We start from the raw sequence: 18,704 nt of genomic DNA, 5'->3' as shown, positions 1-18,704 counted from the left end.
AAGTAGAAGAAAGGAAATCATCAAGATCAGGGCATAATTAAATGACATAGAGTCTAAACTAACAATTCAAAAGATCAACAAAAGTAGGAGCTGCTTCTTTGAAAAGATAAACAAAATTGACAAGCCTTTAACCAGGCTCATCAAGAAAAAAAGGGAGAGTACCCAAATAAATAAAATCAGAAACGAAAGAGGAGAAATCACAACTGATACCACAGAAATACAAAGGATTATAAGAAATTATTACGAACAACTGTATGGCAAGAAATTTGACAACCTAGAGGAAATGGGCAAATTCCTGGAAACCTACAGTCTTCCCAAACTGAATCAAGAAGAAGCAGAAAGTCTGAATAGACCAATAACAGCTAGTGAAATTGAAGCAGTAATCAAAAAACTCCCGGCACACAAAAGCCCTGGACTGGATGGCTTCACAAGTGAATTCTATAAAACATTTAGGAAAGCACTAACTTCTATCCTCCTCAGACTATTCCAAAAGATACAAGAAAAGGGAAGACTGCCAAACTCATTCTATGAAGCCAGTATAACCCTAATTCCAAAACCAGGTCAAGACACAACAAAGAAAGAAAACTACAGGCCAATATCGCTGATGAACATAGATGCTAAAATCCTCAACAAAATATTGGCAAACCGGATCCAGCAACACATTAGAAAGATCATACACCACGGTCAAGTAGGATTCATCCCAGGGATGCAAGGATGGTTTAATATTCGCAAATCAATAAACGTAATACACCACATAAACAAAATGAAAGACAAAAACCACATGATAATATCAATAGATGCAGAAAAAGCATTTGATAAAGTACAACACCCATTTATGATAAAAACTCTCAGCAAAATGGGAATAGAGGGAGCATACCTCAACATAATACAGGCCATATATGAGAAACCTGAAGCCAACATCATACTCAATGGGCAAAAACTGAGAGCATTCCCCCTGAGATCAGGAACAAGACACGGATGTCCGCTCTCTCCACTCCTATTCAACATATTCTTGGAAGTTCTAGCCACCGCAATCAGACAAGAAAGAGAAATAAAAGGCATCCAAATTGGAAAAGAGGAAGTAAAACTGTCATTATTTGCAGATGACTTGATAGTGTACATAGAAAACCCTATAGACTCCAGAAAAAAAACTACTAAACCTAATAAGTGAATTCGGCAAAATAGCAGGATACAAAGTCAATATTAAGAAATCAAAGGCATTTTTATACACCAACAATAAAAACTCAGAGATATAAACTGAAAGAAAAATTCAATTTACCATAGCAACAAGAAAAATAAAATACCTAGGAATAAACTTAACCAAGGAGGTAAAAGACCGGTACTCAGAAAACTACATAACACTGAAGAAAGAAATTAAAGAAGATACAGATAAATGGAAGCATATACCATGCTTGTGGATTGGAGGAATCAACATCATTAAAATGTCCATACTACCCAAAGCAATTTATAGATTCAATGCAATCCCTATTAAAATACCAGCAACATATTTCACAGACCTAGAACAAATACTTCAAAAATTTATATGGAATCAAAAAAGAGCCCGAATAGCCACAGCAATTTTGAGGAAGAACACAGTAGGAGGAATCACAATACCCGATATCAAACTATACTACAAGGCCACGGTAATCAAAATAGTCTGGTACTGGCATAAAAACAGACATATAGATCAATGGGACAGAATAGAGAGCCCAGAAATAAACCCAGGTTCATATGGTCAACTAATATTTGACAAAGGGGGAAAGAACATCAAATGGAGTGAAAAGAGCCTCTTCAACAAATGGTGTTGGGAGAACTGGACAGGGACATGCAAAAAAATGAAACTAGACCACCAACTTACACCATACACCAGAATAAACTCAAAATGGATCAAAGACTTAAATGTAAGCCGTGATGCCATAAAAGTCCTAGAGGAAAATATAGGCAGGAAAATTTCAGATATCCCACATAGCAAATTTTTCACTGATATATCTCCTAAGGCAAGGGAAATAAAGGAAAGAATAAACAAATGGGACTACATCAAACTAAAAAGTTTCTGCTCAGCTAAAGAAAACATCAGCAAGATGAAAAGAAAACCAACCATATGGGAAAATATATTCGCCAATGACATCTCAGACAAGGGATTGATCTCCAAAATATATAAAGAACTCATACGGCTCAACACCAAGAAGACAGACAACCCAATTAAAAAATGGGCAAAAGACCTGAACAAACACTTCTCCAAAGAAGACATACAGAGGGCCCATAGACATATGAAAGTATGCTCAACATCACTAGCCATCAGAGAGATGCAAATAAAAACCACAATGAGATACCGCCTCACACCAGTCAGAATGACCATCATCAACAAATCAACAAACAACTTGTGATGGAGAGGATGTGGAGAAACGGGATCCCTGGTGCATCGCTGGTGGGAATGCAGACTGGTGCAGCCACTATGAAAAACAGTTTGGAATTTCCTCAAAAAACTAAAAATGGATCTGCCTTTTGAACCAGCAATTCCATTGCTAGGATTATATCTGAAAAATCCTGAAACACCAATTCAAAAGAACCTAGGCACTCCAATGTTCATAGCAGCACTATTTACAATAGCCAAGTGCTGGAAACAACCTAAATGCCCATCTGTAGATGAGTTGATCAAAAAACTGTGGTACATTTACACAATGGAGTTCTATGTAGCAGAAAGAAAGAAGGAACTTCTACCATTTGGAGCAACATGGATGGAACTAGAGAGAATAATGCTTAGTGAAATAAGCCAGGCAATGAAAGAAAAATACCTTATGCTGTCACCTATTACAGGAAACTAATGAACAACACAAACAAATGAGCAAAATTGAATCAGAGCTATGTAAACAAGAAGTAGACTAACAGTAACAAGGGGGGAGGTGGGAGGGAGAGAAGGGGGTAAGAAGGGGAAGTGTCAAGTCAAAGAACATGTATAAATGACCCACGGACATGGGCAACTGAGTAGGGACTGAATGTGGGGAAAGGGAGGGGCAGGGTACAGGGAAGCAAGAGGGGGAAAAAAGACAAGTGTAATAGAAAAACAAACAAAAAAATTTTTTTAGTGGGGGAAAAATGAAAATATGAAGAATGGAAATGCCAGTTCAGTGAATATTAGGACAAAGATTTTCCTTCACGTTGTATATTTTTCTCCCTATTTGATCTCTCCAGAGTTTGGCATTCTAAACAAGTAAGTAATGACTTAAGTTTCTTTGCATAGACCTAATAAGACCAGTTGTTAATAGAGGTTCCTTTTTTTTTTGACCAAGTCTTTGACTGGAATGTCAAGCCTAAAGGAGACATACTTGGGCTCAGGTTGTTACCAAAAAGCCCTGAGGAACTGGGAATGACTTTCAAAGGTAATAAAAGCCCGCGAGATAAAAGGCCTGCTACCATGGTTGGTTGTGCGGTCCACAGCAATCTCTCCAGGGAAGGAACGAAGGTTGTTTTCCTGAAAGATGGCTAGAAGGGACCTTAAGGCACAATGGAAAACCAGAAAGACTTGGAAAGGACAGGTGTGTACAGGCAAGGATGAATGCCAGGTATGTGGCCCAGCTTCTGTGCCCTGAAGAGCAGACTGAGGGTCACCCTAAATGTTCCTTGGGTAAGTTCCAGCAAAGCAGAACTAAAGTTCATAAGTGATCATTTGCTGCTCTTGTTATGCTTATGCAAATGAACAGGATAAATTAAAAATGGACTTAATGTAGTCCCTTTAAAGACGAGGGTAATCTTAGGGAGAAAAATCATTATTCAAGGAAAATCACAATGATCAGTAGTAGACTGTAAAATAGGTCAACTAACTGTCTTAAAAGTTCCTTCTCATTTAAAATATGGTTTCACTTGAAAATTAAACCATGTCTGTGATATCACCAAAGAGATTCAAGTTGCAGACAAGTAGAATGTCAAGTGCCTTGCAACTGGATGTCTTCCCAATAAGACAGTCTTAGAGATTTAGAGACTTGTTTGTTGGTTATGTTACATAAATTAACATGTGTTTTCTGTTTTCAAAGGGCATAAGCCTATGACTCCATTACCTGAGTGATTGTCTGTATGGATAAACCTCACTTAATCCTCTCTGCAGCGCTCCCTCCTGAGACTCAACCGTTTGGCTGAACTAAATGGCTGGGTTGGTGAAGAATGGGGTGGTCTGTGGGCTTCATTTTAAAACTGGTTTCTCTTTTCTATCCTAATGGCTTGGACAGAAAGGGCCCAGAGGTCTGAGAGGGGGGAAACATAAACTATTTCCCTCAGCCCAAACTAAATATAATGGGCAAAAGGGTTTTGGACAGGCGAGATGTGTCTAGCACACCTTCCTCCAAAGAAGTCCTTTTTTTTTTTTTTTTTTCCCCTAATGTGGAACATTGAAAAATTAATCCCTGCCTTTTGTCATCTAGTAGTTATTGATTGAATGATGTCTTTTAACCCTTTTCGCCAAATCTGTTGCCCCCAGAACACAACAAGGATGCCAGCCTGTTAAACCAAGCACGCCGTTGTCCGGAGACAGCCAACTGACCTGGAGTCTGCACAATCCTTCCCCATGTGGGAAGGCCACCCTCCCCTCCACACACCCACTATTATTAGGGATTTTTGGACCCAAGGGTAGGTAGGACGACGACCATGTCCAGCTTGAAGCAGCTAGAGGAGCTTGAGACCTTCGCCCATTGTCCTTTACAAGATTACAAAGGGTCTTAATATCTGAGAGGGAGGGATAGTTATTTTTTACGAACCATGGGTATGGACTTGGGGGGGGATTGCTGGGGGAGGGAGATGCTGGATGGAGGGGAGTAAAGGGGAGAAAATTGGAACTATTGTAACAATATAATCAATAAAGAAAAGCTGGAAAAAATAAATAAAAACAATTCTGCAAGAAAAAAAAAAGAGTGTAGAATAAATGTAAGGTTCCTACTTCGTGGGGGTTCTGGAACATAATACCCGCGATAAGTGAGGGAATACTGTAACTGTACCCCAGTACCTTGGACAACCTTTGGGTTATGATTGATATAGGTGGGATGGGAATAAGAGGGAAAAAAGAAAGAAAGAAAAGTTTAAGAGATGTCCAAAGGAAATGGAAGTGAATTCGAGATGATAGATATAGTAAGAATGAGGAATGAAAACCTGGCTAAGAGAGGGAAATATTTTTAAATTTAAGCTGAAAGAATGGATACTAGTTGTAGTAGGAGCGAAGATAGAATTTAAGACCAAAGTAAGAAGAGGAGATGGGATATTAGAGTGGTGTAATAAAAGGGAGGAGCAACATATGATATTTGGAATAAACTATACTATAACAACTAGTGACTTAAAATGGATAAACTGGGAGGACAAGAAAATAACTCATGAAGAATACTGTAGTGGAATTTGTCCCAATAATATCTGGTCTTTACTGCTTTCTTCTCTTTCTGGATCTGCCCCTGGTCAGAGTTTCATGAGTTTCATATCTTCCTTTCTGACTGTCTGGCTGTGAGGAGATCTAGCTGGATATGGGGCTGCTATTCTCTGCTCTTGGGTTTGCCGACCTTTCCCCTTACTGCAGCTCTCTGCTGTGAGCTGCACTGAGTTGGGTCCCCTCCTCCCCTTTGGTTCTGTGGTACCCTCTAGCACTCTTCATTTTTGTTTAGCAGCGCTACTTTGCCAGTGAGCTGGTGTGAACACCCATAGTCCTTGCAAAGTCTCGGGTCTTGTTTTAGCTTGTCTTCCAAAAAAGTCTCTTTGTGGTTTCCAAACTGCAGCACTGGTCTGCGTCTTTGTTTGGCAGGGCCTTTGTGTGCGCTTGTGCGTGGGGTTGCCAGCCAGGGGTCCCTACCAGGTCTTGGGTCCCGCCTCATCTTTCACCTGTGTGGGCCCCTCTCCGCAGCTCTGTTTTGCATTTTTGTCTGGCAGAGCCTTTGTGTGTGGTCTCGAGGGCACAGGGTTGCCAGCCCAGGGGACCCTACGAAGTCTCCATCCTGCCTCAGCTTTCCTTCTAAAAGAGTCTCTGTTGGCTCCCATGCTTCAGCACCAGTCCTTGTGGGCCACACTCTCTGTGCTCTCCCCCACTACAAAATTCACAGTTTCTCACAGTCAGGGCTGGTTTCTGTCTTCCCACACCTCCAGCTATTTCACTAAACCTTCTCGCTGACTTCCTCCTGCATGTCCCTGTTCAGGGCACCTACAGCAGGAATGCAATTTCCAAACAGATCCTGGCTAATGAGCTGGTCAGCCCCTGACCCGATGCGGTTTACATCTGACTTATTTCACTTAGCATAATACTCTCAATTCATTCTTATTGTTACAAATGGCAATATTCATTTTTTCTTATAGCTAAGTAGTATTCCGTTGTATTTATGTGCCACATCTTCTTTACCCATTCATCCATGAAAGGACACAGGTTTTTCTACCCATGTTTTGGCCATTGTAAATAATGCTGCCATGAAAGTAGGGATATATATATCTTTACAAATAAATGTTTTCAAATCTTTCAAGTAGATACCCAAAAGAGGAATTGCTAGGTCATATGGTAACTCTTTTCTTAATTTAATGTGGAACCTCAATACTGTTTTCCATAATGCCTTCACCATAGTGCTTTTACATTCTCACCAGGAATGTTCAATGGCCTTGTTTTCTCAAAATTCTATCCAGCACTTCTTATTTATTGTCTTACTGATAATATCCATTCTAACAGGTATGAGGTGATACCCCATGATGGTTTTGATTTGCATTTTTCTTATAACTAGTGATGTTGAGGATATTCTCATATATGTTGGTCATTTGTATGTCTTTTTGGGAAAAGTCTTCCCATTTCTTTTTTTTATTGTTCAATTACAGTTGTCCCAATTTTTTCCCCATTGCTCTCCCCTGCCCTACACACCCCCATGCTCCCACAGTCAATCCCCACCCTGTTGTCTGTGTCCATGAGTCCTTTATACTTTTACTTTTCACATTTTTCTCTTTTTAAAATTGTTTTTTTATTATAGTTGTCCCATTTTCACCCATTGTTCTCCCCTACCCCACCCACCTCCCCCCTCTCCCACAGTCAATCCCCACCTTGTTGTCCATATCTATGGGTCATTTATACTAGTTCCATGACTAGACCCTTCACCTTCTTTCCTCCCTTTTCCCCCTTTCCCCTCCCTTCTGGTCACTGTCGGTTTGTTCTTTGTTTATATGCCTCTGGTTCTATTTTTGCTCATTTGTTTGTTTTGTTCATTAGTTTCCTGTATTAGATGAGATCATATGGTATTTGTCTTTCACCACCTGACTTATTGCACTAAACATAATACTCTCTAGTTCCAAAAGGTAGGAGTTCTTTCTTTCTGCTGCAGTATTCCATTGTGTAAACAGTTTTGGTTTTTTTTATCCAGTCATCTACTGATGGATACTTAAGCTGTTTCTAGCACTTAGCTATTGTGAATAACACTCCTATAAACTTAGGGGTGCATAGATTCTTTTGAATTGGTGTTTCAGGATTCTTCAGGTATAATCCTAGCAATGGAATTGCTGGATCAAAAGACAGTTCCATTTTTAGTTTTTTGAGGAAATTCTATACTGTTTTCCTATTGACTGCACCAGTCTGCATTCCCACCAACAGTGCACTAGGGTTCCTTGTTCTCCACATCTGTGCCAGCACTTGTTGTTTGTGGATTCGTTAGTGATGGTCATTCTGACTGGTGTGAGGTGGTATCTCATTGTGGTTTTAATTTGCATCTCTCTAGTGGCTAGTTGAACATTCTTTCATGTCCCTATGTGCCCTCTGTATGTCCTACTTGGAGAAGTGTCTGTTCAGGTCCTTTGCTCATTTTTTAATTGTATTGTCTGTCTCTTGGTATTGAGAGGGTACCATCTGTATGGGTAAACATATTTGCCAATGATACCTCAGACAAGGGTTTGATCTCCAAAATTAATATAAAGAATTTATACGACTCTTCACCTTTCTTAATTGAACATTTTTTGTTGTTGTTGTTGAGTTGTATGAGTTCTTTATATATTTTGGATATTAGTCCCTTATTGGAGATGCTGTTGCATCTTCTCCCATTCTGTTAGTTGTCTTTCAGTTCTGCTGATGGTTTCTTTTGCTGTGCAGAAGCATTTTAGTTTGATATACAGTAGTCCCTCTCTATATTGCGGTTCACTTATTGCAGTCTCACTGTGTTGCGGGATTTAAAAAATATATTATGTTTAATTAGTTATCACGGATTTTTCGCTACATCGCGGATTTTGCGGTACTGTATATGTATGTTGTTCAAGTTATGTAGGTTTAAGAGTGTAGAATATGTTTAAGACATAAGTAGTGTTTATGAAAGTGTGGAAAAGGTTAATAAGGGAGTGGGAAAGGTTAATAAAGGGCTGGGAATGGTTTATAAGTGTGTGGGAAGGGTTTATAAAGCCTTAAAATATATATAAATACTAAAATAAATGTAAGATTCTTACATCGCGGATTTTCACCTATCACGGGGGGGATCTACAACATAATACCCACAATAAGTGAGGGACTACTGTAGTTACATTCATCTCCTTTTTTTTTTTTTTAACTTTTCTTGTCTTTGGAGTCAACTTTACAGAAATCCATCTGAGACCAAGGTCTGTAAGTTTAGTTCCTATGTTTTCTTCTAGACATTTTACTGTTTCACCTCTTATATTCAAGTCTTTAATGCATTTTGAGTTAATTTTTGTGTATGGTGCTACATAGCAATTTAGTTCTTTTTTTTTTTTTTTTTTTTTGCAGTTGTTTTTCTAGTTTTATCAGCACCATTTGTTGAAGAGACTTTCTTTTCCATTTTATGTCTTTGGTTCCTTGTTCTACATTTAGTTGCCTACTTATATATAGGGATATTTTTGGGCTCTCAATTCTATTCCTTTGGTCTGTAGTCTATTTTTCTGCTAATATTATACTGTTTTGATTACTGTGGCTTTGTAGCAGAGTTTTAAATCCATGAGTGTGATGCCTCCACCTGTGTTCTTATCTCAAGGTTTCTTTGGCTAATCAGGATTTTTGTCGTTCCATATAACCTTGAGGATATTTTTTTTCTATTTCTGTGAAAAATGCCATTGGGACTGTATTAAATCTGTATATTACTTTAGGTAATAAAGCCATTTTAACAATGTTCCAATCCATGAATGCAGGATATCTTTCCATTTGTGTGTGTGTGTGTGTGTGTGTGTGTGTGTGTGTTTAACTTTCTTTTAGCAATGTCCTGTGGCTTTGAGTGTACTGGTCCTTTGTGTCCTTTGTTACATTTATTCTGAGATATTTTATTTACAGCAATTTTAAATGGGATGTTTTCTTCATTTCTCTTTCTGATATTGTATTGTTAGTATATAGAAACAGAAGAGATTTTGTGCATTGTACCTTGAAACTCTTATTGTGTTTATTGTCTATAAGTTTTTCGGTGGTGTCTTTAATGTTGTTTATATACATAGAATCATATTGTCTGCAAATATTGGCAGTTTTACTTTTTGTTCCCAATTTGGATGCCTTTTATTATTTTGTTTTGCCTGATTTCTCTGGCGAGAACTCCCAGTACTATGCTGAATAACACTGGTGAGAGTGGGCATCCTTGTCTTGTTTCTGATCTTACAGGAAATGCTTTTAGTTTTTTACCATTGAGTATGTTAGTTGAGGGTTTGCCTTAAGTGACCTTGATAATGTTGCAATATGTTGTATACACATTTTATTGAGAGTTTTAATCATAAATGGATGTGGTATCTTGTCAAATGCTTTTTTAAAGATTTTATTTTTACATGTTATTAGAGAGAGGAAGGGAGGGAGAAAGAGAAAGAGAAAAACATGGATCCATTGCCTTTTGCATGCCCCCAACTGGAAAACGGCCCACAACTAAGGCATGTGCCCTGACTGGAAATCGAACGGGCTTTGCAGGATGATTCCTAACCCACTGAGCCATGCCAGTCAGGGCCAAATGCTTTTTCTTCATCTATTGATATGATTATATAATTTTCATCTTTTGTCTTGCTAATGAAATGTATCATACTGAATGATTTGAGGACGGTGAACCATCTTTACATCCTGGAATGACCCCCTCCTAAATGTGATGTATGATCCTTTCATTGTATTGTTATTTTCCATTTGTTTAAGGTTTTTCACCTATATCCATCAGCAATATTGGCATGAAATTTATTTTTGTGTACATGGTCCTTGTCTGGATTTGCTATCAAAGTAATTTTGGCCTTGTAAAATGTATTTGGATGTATTCCCTCTTCTTAAGTTTTTTTGGAAGATGTTGAGAAAGATTATTAAATGTTCTGTGAGTTTTGTTAAAATTCACCAGTAAAGCCATATGGTTGTGCACTTTTGGTTTTGGGGGGAGGTTTTTGATTAGTTTCTTTTTTTTCCCTTTTTTCTTGTAAAGTCTGTTGCGTTGATTATGTTGTTACAGTAGTCCTAATTTTCCCTGGCGCTGGGACCGTGAGCTCTGTGATCTGGTCTGGTGCTGGGAGCGCTCCCCACATGTCCCCTCCTACTATTTAAAACCTGTGACTGCACTTTCTGCCTGACTGCTGTCGCTACTGCTGCTGCTGCTGCTGCTGCCGCCGCTGCCGCCACTGCTGCTGCTGCCACACCATCTCCTCTCTGCCTCAGCTCCGCCCCTCCTACCTATCTGGCTGAGTATTTTCTCTTTATATCTTTGTTTGTTGGACTTCCATGTAGCTTGATTTTCTGGAACTTCTGGCTGTCTCTAGTTTTAGGGTAGTTGTATTCCTTTTTAGTTGTGGAGGGAAACGCAGCATCTCTGTCTAGGCCTCCATCTTGGCTGAAAGTCTGATTACTGCTTCTATTTCCTTGCTAGTGGTTGGTCTGTTTAGGTTTTCACATTCTTCATGATTCAGTCTCAGGAGTTTGTATATTTCTAAGAATTTGTTCATTTCATCTAGGTTGTCTAATTTGGTTGTGTATAGCCTTTCATAGTATTCTTGTGTAGTCCTTTGTATTTCTGTGGTGTTTGTTGTAACTTATCTATCATTTCTGATTTTATTTTTGTTTTTGGTAGAAGAGCTTTCTTGTAATGCAAGTCTTGTGGTAATAAATTCTCTCAGCTTTTGCTTATCTGAGAGAGCTGGTATTTCTCCTTCATATCTCAAAGTTAACTTTATTGGATATATTATCTTTGCCTGATGGTTTCTATTTTTTAATATTTTGAATATTTCTTTTTACTCTCTCCTGGCTTGCAGTGTTAGAACTGAAAAATCTGGTGATACTCTAATGGACTTTCCTTGGTAGGTTACAGTCATTTTTCTTCTGGCTACTTTGGGAATTCTTTGTCATTAATTTTTGACAATTTGAATAATATGTGTCTTGGAGAAGGACTTTTTGTGTTGATATAATTAGATGATCTGTTGGCTGCCTTTATTCTAAAGTCCAGTTCTTCCTATAGGTTTGGGAATTTCTCATCAGTTCCTTTTATTTTTATTTTTATTTTTTAAGTAGGCCCTCTGTTCCCTTCTTCCTCTCTCTTTTTTTTCTTATACCTGTTATCCTTATATTGCTCCTTTGATGTAGTAAGATAGTTCTCTTAAGAGTTTTTAAAATTTTTTACACTCCTAGTCTCACTTCTTCCTTGGTCATTTCTAGGTTTCCATCTTTGAACTTGCTAATTCTCACTTCTCTCTTGTTTTATCTATTTCCAATGCGTTCTAATTCATTCCTCATCTCATTTATTGATTTATTTAGCTCCAGAATTTCTGTTTTTCCCCCTTTTTATAGTTTCAGTGTCTTTTTATTTATTAATTGTATTCCTGAGCTCATTGAACTGCCTTCCTGAGTTTTCTCATATCTCACTGAGTTTCTTCATTGCTGCAATCTTGAATTCTCTGTCATTTAAATCATAATCTTCCATGACTGAGTTTGATGTCTGGAGACTTTTTATTTTGTTTTCGATGTTCCCATGTTACCTTGGTTGTTCATGGTACTTACTGGATTGTGTCTGTGCCTGCACATCTGAGGTAGTAAACTCTTTTCTTGTTTAGATAGTTTTACTCTGTACATTTTAGCAGGTTGATAAGTACAGTACCTCTTTTTGTTTTCCAGTACATGGTGTTATAGCATGGATTTTTCTTTTCTATCACCTGTACTTTTTGTGCCTCTGGGATTATGGTGGAGTGACATTGCTTTGGTTAAGGAAAATGCCATGTACCCACCAGGGTGGTGGGAGTCTCCTCTTTGACGGGCTTGCCTCGGTTATAGGGCACAGTTATGTGGAGGAATGTGGTGGATGGTGGATAACTGGTTTTGTGAGCTCATAGCACTACTGCCTTTTAAATAATGGGCACTAGCCCCATTGTGTTTCTGGAGAACTCTGCACTGTCTATAGTGGCTCTGCCAGGACTGATCGGGCAAGGGTAGTAAGTTCACAAATCAGGGCTCTTCCTCTGCCAGCAATGGCTGTTGGCACTACTGTACTGCTTGGGTTGTATCAGCTTTCTCTACGAGGCTCTGCTGATGGGTAGGACAATAGAAGCAAATTGGTGATTTTGTTGCTCTACCCCCCTGCCAACAATGGTTATTGCCCTGCTGACACCAGTGTTGTTTAAACTCCTCAGCCACCTCTATTTGGGCTTTGCAGTGATGCAGGGACAGGATGGTCTTTTTCCTGAGGGTGACTGCCTTTGCCTCTCTTATGTTCCAGGCCACAGTGTGAGGGCCACAGCCCAACTTCTCCATTGTTCCCACATTCACTGGAGTTGTGTGGGTACCAAACTGCGTCTGTGGCCACTCTCCTGTCCTTTCTCCCATTTAACCTCCCCTATTCATTCCAATATACCCACCTTCAGAAGTACTGATATGTGGACCTTTCAGGCATGTTTGTTTTTTTGAGCAGGGGATCCTTTGTTAAATTATAGTTGTCTGACTTGTAATTTTAAGGGGAGTAACAAAGGAGTCTGCTCATTCAGCCATAATGCTGACATCACTCATCTTTACTACTTTTTACAACAAAACCTTTCAAAAGCATTTTTCATGCTCCCTACCTTCAACTCTTCCTGCATGCTCTCCTAAACTGCTTTAATCAGAACTTGCCATTACTCCACCTAAAATATCTTGTGACGGTCACTAGTAATCTTTGTTAAATTAGAAATCACCTTTTTACTTCCTCTTTTACTATTTGACACAATTGATCATTTCTCAAAACCAAAATATTTCTTCACTTGGCTTCTGGGATTCTGCAACTTCCTAATTTTTCTTTTTCCTCATTGGCTGCTCCTTCTTTTTCTCCTTTGCTGTTTTTCTCACCTACCTGACCTCTAAATTTTGAAGTGGCTCAAGAGTTCAATTCTCAAATTTCCCTTTTATTTCCTTTTCTTCCTTTCAGTTCTGTATCCAAAGACCCTCCCTCAACCTCATCAAATCTCATAGTTTTAAATGTCATCTATTTGTTGATGACTCCAAGATTTACATATCTAATCCAAATATCTTCTCAAAACTCCATATTTATACATATACCTATCTACTCAACATCTTTATGATATCAAATAGTTCAAAACCAAGCTCTTGATACTGTCTCCCAAACCTACTCTTATTACAATGAATTCTCTGTAAGTGGCACATTCATTGCTCTAGATGCTAAGGTAAAACACTTAATTTCCTTGACTTCTCTTTACCATATTACATGTTTAATCCGCCATAAAGTCTTCTTCATTATACTTTCAAAGTATTTTCAGAATCCAGTGATATCTCACATCTCACTTTCTCCACCTATTTCTCCATAATCATCTTGTCTGAACCATGTGGATTATTTCTGTAGCCTCCTAACTTCTATCCACACAGCTTTTGTACTTTCCCATTATCTGTTATTTTTTAATTTTAAAGAAAATCAGAATGTTTCGTTTTGAAACAAAAGTTAAATCTTGTTATGCTGCTTCTTATAACACTCCAATGGTTTCTCATCTCAGAGTAAAAATGAAAATTTAAAAAATGGCCCAAACTAAGATTTTTTTCTTGTCATTTTCCTTTGAGACCAGAGGATTTTTTTTTTCATTCATGTAAACTGTAGGCTTTGGATGGTTCCAATTTCATAAAGTTTTTTCTAATCCCTGACGTATTGTTGGTCCAAAGACTTGTCTCTTGGATTTAAAAAAAATATTTTTATTGTATTTTTCATTACCATTTAACCCCATTATACCTCCCTTCCCTGTGCAATCACCACACTATGACTATGAGTCCTTTTTCCTTTTTGCTCGATCCCTCCACCCCCTAACCTCCCCCGCCCCAATAGCTGTCATCCTGCTCTCTATGAGTCTCTTTTTGCTTATTAATTCAGTTTGTTCATTAGATTCCACATGTAAATGAAATTATATGGTATTGCCTTTCTCTGACTGGCTTATTTCACTTTTTTAGATCATTTAAGATAAGCAATTGATGACAGTAAATGTTCTGAGGGTAGCTATGGTTTTAAAGCATGTATACCATTCTAGGTTTTAGTTCTTACTTCATTGTGAATCTTCTTTATTTTCCTTTAAGCTTCACATCGTTTAGAAGGTTGTCATGTTTTATTAAACATTTATTGGTGTTCTTCAGGAAATCTGATGGATTATCTATATATAAAGTATATCCATTGTCATAGTCATAATATACAATAGTTTCATTACTTTCTCAAATTCCTTTATGCTGTCCCTTTGTTATCAACCCCTCCCCTTTCACCAGTCTATGAAAAATTGATATATTTTCTATTCCAACTGTTTTGTCTCTTCCAGAGTGTCATGTAAATGGAATCAAAATATGTATTCATGGGGTCTTGTATTTTTCACTTAACAAAATATATTTAAGATGTATCTGTATCGTTGCATGAATCAATAGTTTATTTCTGCTTACTGCTTAATAATGTTCCATTGTATGGAAATACCAAAGTTTGTTGATTCATTCACCTTTAAGGAACATTTGGGTTTTCACTTTTGGGCAATTATGAATAATGCTACTATAATCTTTGCTGTACAGATGTTTGTCTTGACATAAGTGTAAATAACTCTGAGTATGACTGCTAGATTATATGTGAATGTATGGTTAACTTTATTTAAAAAACTACCAAACTGTTTTTCATCATGGTTGCATAGTTTTGCATTCCCATTAGTTTTTTGTTCTTTATAAAAAATGTTTCCACCCAACATCTTCTTTAAAAAAAAATTTCTTGCACTTTATTACTCTAGACTCCTTTCATTATATTCAATAATTGCTTTTTTTTCTCTCCAACATGCCAAACATTATATAAGGTTATAGAAATTTTTCTTTATGTCTTTGACCTGTATCAGTGCCTGAGAAATGATATTTTTCTTGGATGGACAAAGAAATTGGCTTTGGATAAGAAAGTAAATATAAGATATGAGACAGGGCATAAAGAAAGAAAATAGACTGTGAAGTAAAGATAAGTAAACAAAAACAACTTGGTTTCTTGGTTGAAAAAAATAGGGAGAACTAAAGAAGATAACCAAGGTTAGTATCTAACAAGCATTATGGAAGAGGGGAAACAATTGGTGTGGTATTATACTCTTTTTCCATTTTTTAAATCTTGGATTTACTATGGAGGTACTTTTATTTCCATTTGTAAGGAAGTATTGAGGAAGCCACAGATAAATGGCTTCCAGTCACTTACCATCAAGGTGAGGAGAGATTTACTCTAAAGGGACAACACAAAATAATTTAGGAGTAATAGATGGTTGTGTATCATTATTGTGGTAGTAGGTACATGACTTCAGCCCTTATAGTTCTGTTTCTTTTGTCTGCTTTTTCTCATTTTCAATCATTTTTTTTTCACTGTGATGACTTCTTTTTTTTTATATATGTGTTTTATTGATTATAATATTACATTTGTGCCAATTTCCCTTCCCTCTGCTCCCCTCCACCCGGTGGCCCCCCTCCCTCCAGTTGTCCCCCCCTTTTAGATCATGTCCATTAGTTGTGCATACAGTTCTTCTCAACCTCTCTCTGTCTATTCCATTCCCTCCTACCATGATCCTTAATTCCTATATCATCTCCCTCCCTCTCCCCATTCCCCCTCCCTGTTGACCTCCCCCCAATATGTTCCCCGTACCTATAGTTCTTTTTCCACTCTCGTTGCCTGTTTAGTTTGCCTTTGTTTCAATTCCCTAGCTTCTGTTGTTTCTTGTGATGCAGTTTTCATTTTAGATTTCATTGTCTTGATCCTCCTTTTTCTAAACCAGTCCCTTTAACATCTCATATAACAGTGGTTTGGATCTAATGAACTCTTTCAGTTTTATTTTGTCCTGGAAACACTTTCTCTGTCCTTCTATTCTGAATGACAATTTCGCTGGATAGAGTATTCGTGGTTGTAGGTTTTGGATTTTCATTACTTTGAATATTTCTTGCCAGTCCCTTCTTGCCTGCAGGGTCTCCCTTGAGAAGTCAGCTGATAGTCTAATTGGGACCCCTTTGTACATAATTCTTTTCTTCTCTCTTGCTGCTTTTAAGATTCTCTCTTTATCTTTAATTTTTGACATTTTGATTATAATGTGTCTTGGAGTGGTTCTCCCTGGGTCCAGTTTTTTTGGAACTCTCTGTGCTTCCTGGACCTGTAAGTCTATTTCCTTCCCCAAGTCTGGGAAGTTCTCCTTTATTATATTTTCACTCAATTTTTCAAGTTCTAGTTCATCTTCCTCGCTCTCTGGCAAACCAATGGTTCTTATGTTGGGCCTTTTATAGCTGTCCCAGAGGTTTCTGATCCTCTCATCGTTGCTTCCCATTTCCTCTCCCTGCATTGGTTGACTTCTTGTTCCTTCTCCATATTCCAGTTTGTTGAACTCTGGATTTTTTTTCCTCACCATCTGTCTCGTATGTGGTTTTGTTCCTTTCGTTATGAGTGTTTTTCGCTTCTTTCTCATCTTTTTCCAGATCTTTTGTGAATTCTGTAAGCCACCTGATAACAATGGCCCAGAACTGAGCATCTGACAGGTTTCTTATCTGTTCATCTGTCAGGTTCTCCATCTGTTGCCTGGTGAGCTGTGCCACTGGGATTTCTATAGTTGTCTGCCTCATTTTGACAGATGCGTTTTGTTTTCTTGGGCCGGCTGTAGGGGGCAGTGCCTGTGTAGTCGTCACAATCCAGCGACCGGCGCCTGTCCGCGACCTATTTCGCAGCCCTGTGGCGCTTTCTTTGGGGGCGGGGGTCCAAGATGGATTCACACAGTTATTCCGCTAGGAGACCGGGATCCGTCCTCCCGCCCCCCTGGGCCTCACTGTTCAAGGCGATGTGGTGGCTGCTTTCCCCAGCGTTGGGGTCGCGAGCTGCCGGGGGTTCGACTGCAGCCGGGGTTGTTCTCCCCGCCGCTGTCCCAGGTGCGACCGCAAACAGCTCCGCCCTCTTTCGCTTTTACCTGCCCAAAGGGCGCCGCTGGTTTATAACTTCATATGTTGGGCTTCCGTGTAGTTTTATTTTCTGGAATTTCTAGTTATCCTTTGTTTTGAAGTAGTTGTATTCCTCTCTAGTTGTAGAGGGAGACCTAGCGCATCCGTCTAAGCCTCCATCTTGGCCGGAAGTCCTCAATTTTCAATCATTTTTTGTACCTTCATTCACATAGTTTGTTGAGTGCTGTATATTATAAATAAAAATCACAAAATTATTTAAAAGACTTAGATGATTTTATACATCTTCAGTGAAGATTTAGGTTTGCTTATGGCAAGCAGTTTTTAATTACTTTAATCCAAATTTCTGAGTTTGAAATGATTCAAATATTATTTAGGCTTCAGACTCTGCCCCGAGTGTTTAGATCTACTGTTTCTCCCTTGTTTTTCCTGGTAGCCCTTAGAGTTCCCATTCCAATGTATGGAGAATTAATATTGGGCCCCATTCTCTGTTTATTGTTGCCCAAGCCCTATGCAATGGTCTAAAACACTGCCTCGTTTCTCCACTTCCCAGTTGTCCTTTCTAGATTGTAAGACTTCCCTCAGTGAAGAGTAGCCACCAAAAGTTTGTTTGTTTGTTTTCTCGGAGTTTTCATAGTTTTCAACTTTCAACTTTTAGCCCATTAATTTTTTTATTTCAGTATTCTTTAATGCTTTCAGTCGGGTGCCTTTTATATTTTGTGCAATTTGTGTAATTATTCTCATCTGGAAGGTCAGTCTAAATTACCTAGTCTTCTGTTACCAGAAACAGGTGTTTAGGATTCAGGAACACATATTTAAATTGAAGCCTGAAGGATGAGAGTAATTTTGTATAGAGTATCTCACAGAGCAGTCCAAAGATGTGGAACCAACTCTAACTAGTTATAAGTTTAAATTGGCTTTGTTATATTTTGGGAGCTAGAAGAAATAAAGTATGTTTGGAAAATAGCAAAGCAGAAAAGACTCATAGGGAAATCAGATTCATAATTAGGGACCAGACTATGAAAGGCTTGCTTTGTCAAAGTCATGAAAACCATTTCGATTTTATTCAAAATTTAATTTGAAAGCCACTTAAAAGTTTTAGGCAGAGATAGCAAATCACAGTCTGAATCTGCGTCAGAATCAGTTAGTGGACTGTATTAAGCTAAAGTATTCCATGATCTTTTTCTGATTCACTAGATTCAGGTCCAGTTAGTCTGGTGCATTATCTGAGCATCTTTAATTTTAACAAGCTTCCTAGGTGATTTTGATTCCCAAGTTTGAGATTTCTTAAATCTCTCCCCTTATTTTCTCAGTATATTTTTTATTATTCTCTAACCTCTTAATGACCCTTTTTTAACATATGAAGTCATTATTAGCTAATATTTTT

General features: G+C 38.2%; 1 protein-coding gene across 3 annotated transcripts in view; it reads left to right on the top strand.

Moving 5' to 3' along the window:
- Positions 1 to 18,704, top strand: part of LOC149994588 (uncharacterized) — a 90,270-nt gene that overhangs the window by 69,174 nt on the left and 2,392 nt on the right. The window lies entirely within an intron of this gene.

The sequence above is a fragment of the Furipterus horrens genome, unplaced genomic scaffold, assembly GCF_987537825.1.
Source record: "Furipterus horrens unplaced genomic scaffold, mFurHor1.1.pri manual_scaffold_13, whole genome shotgun sequence".
NCBI lineage: Eukaryota > Metazoa > Chordata > Mammalia > Chiroptera > Furipteridae > Furipterus > Furipterus horrens.
Note: the sequence above shows the minus strand (reverse complement) of the source record. Positions and strands in the feature narration are given on the sequence as shown.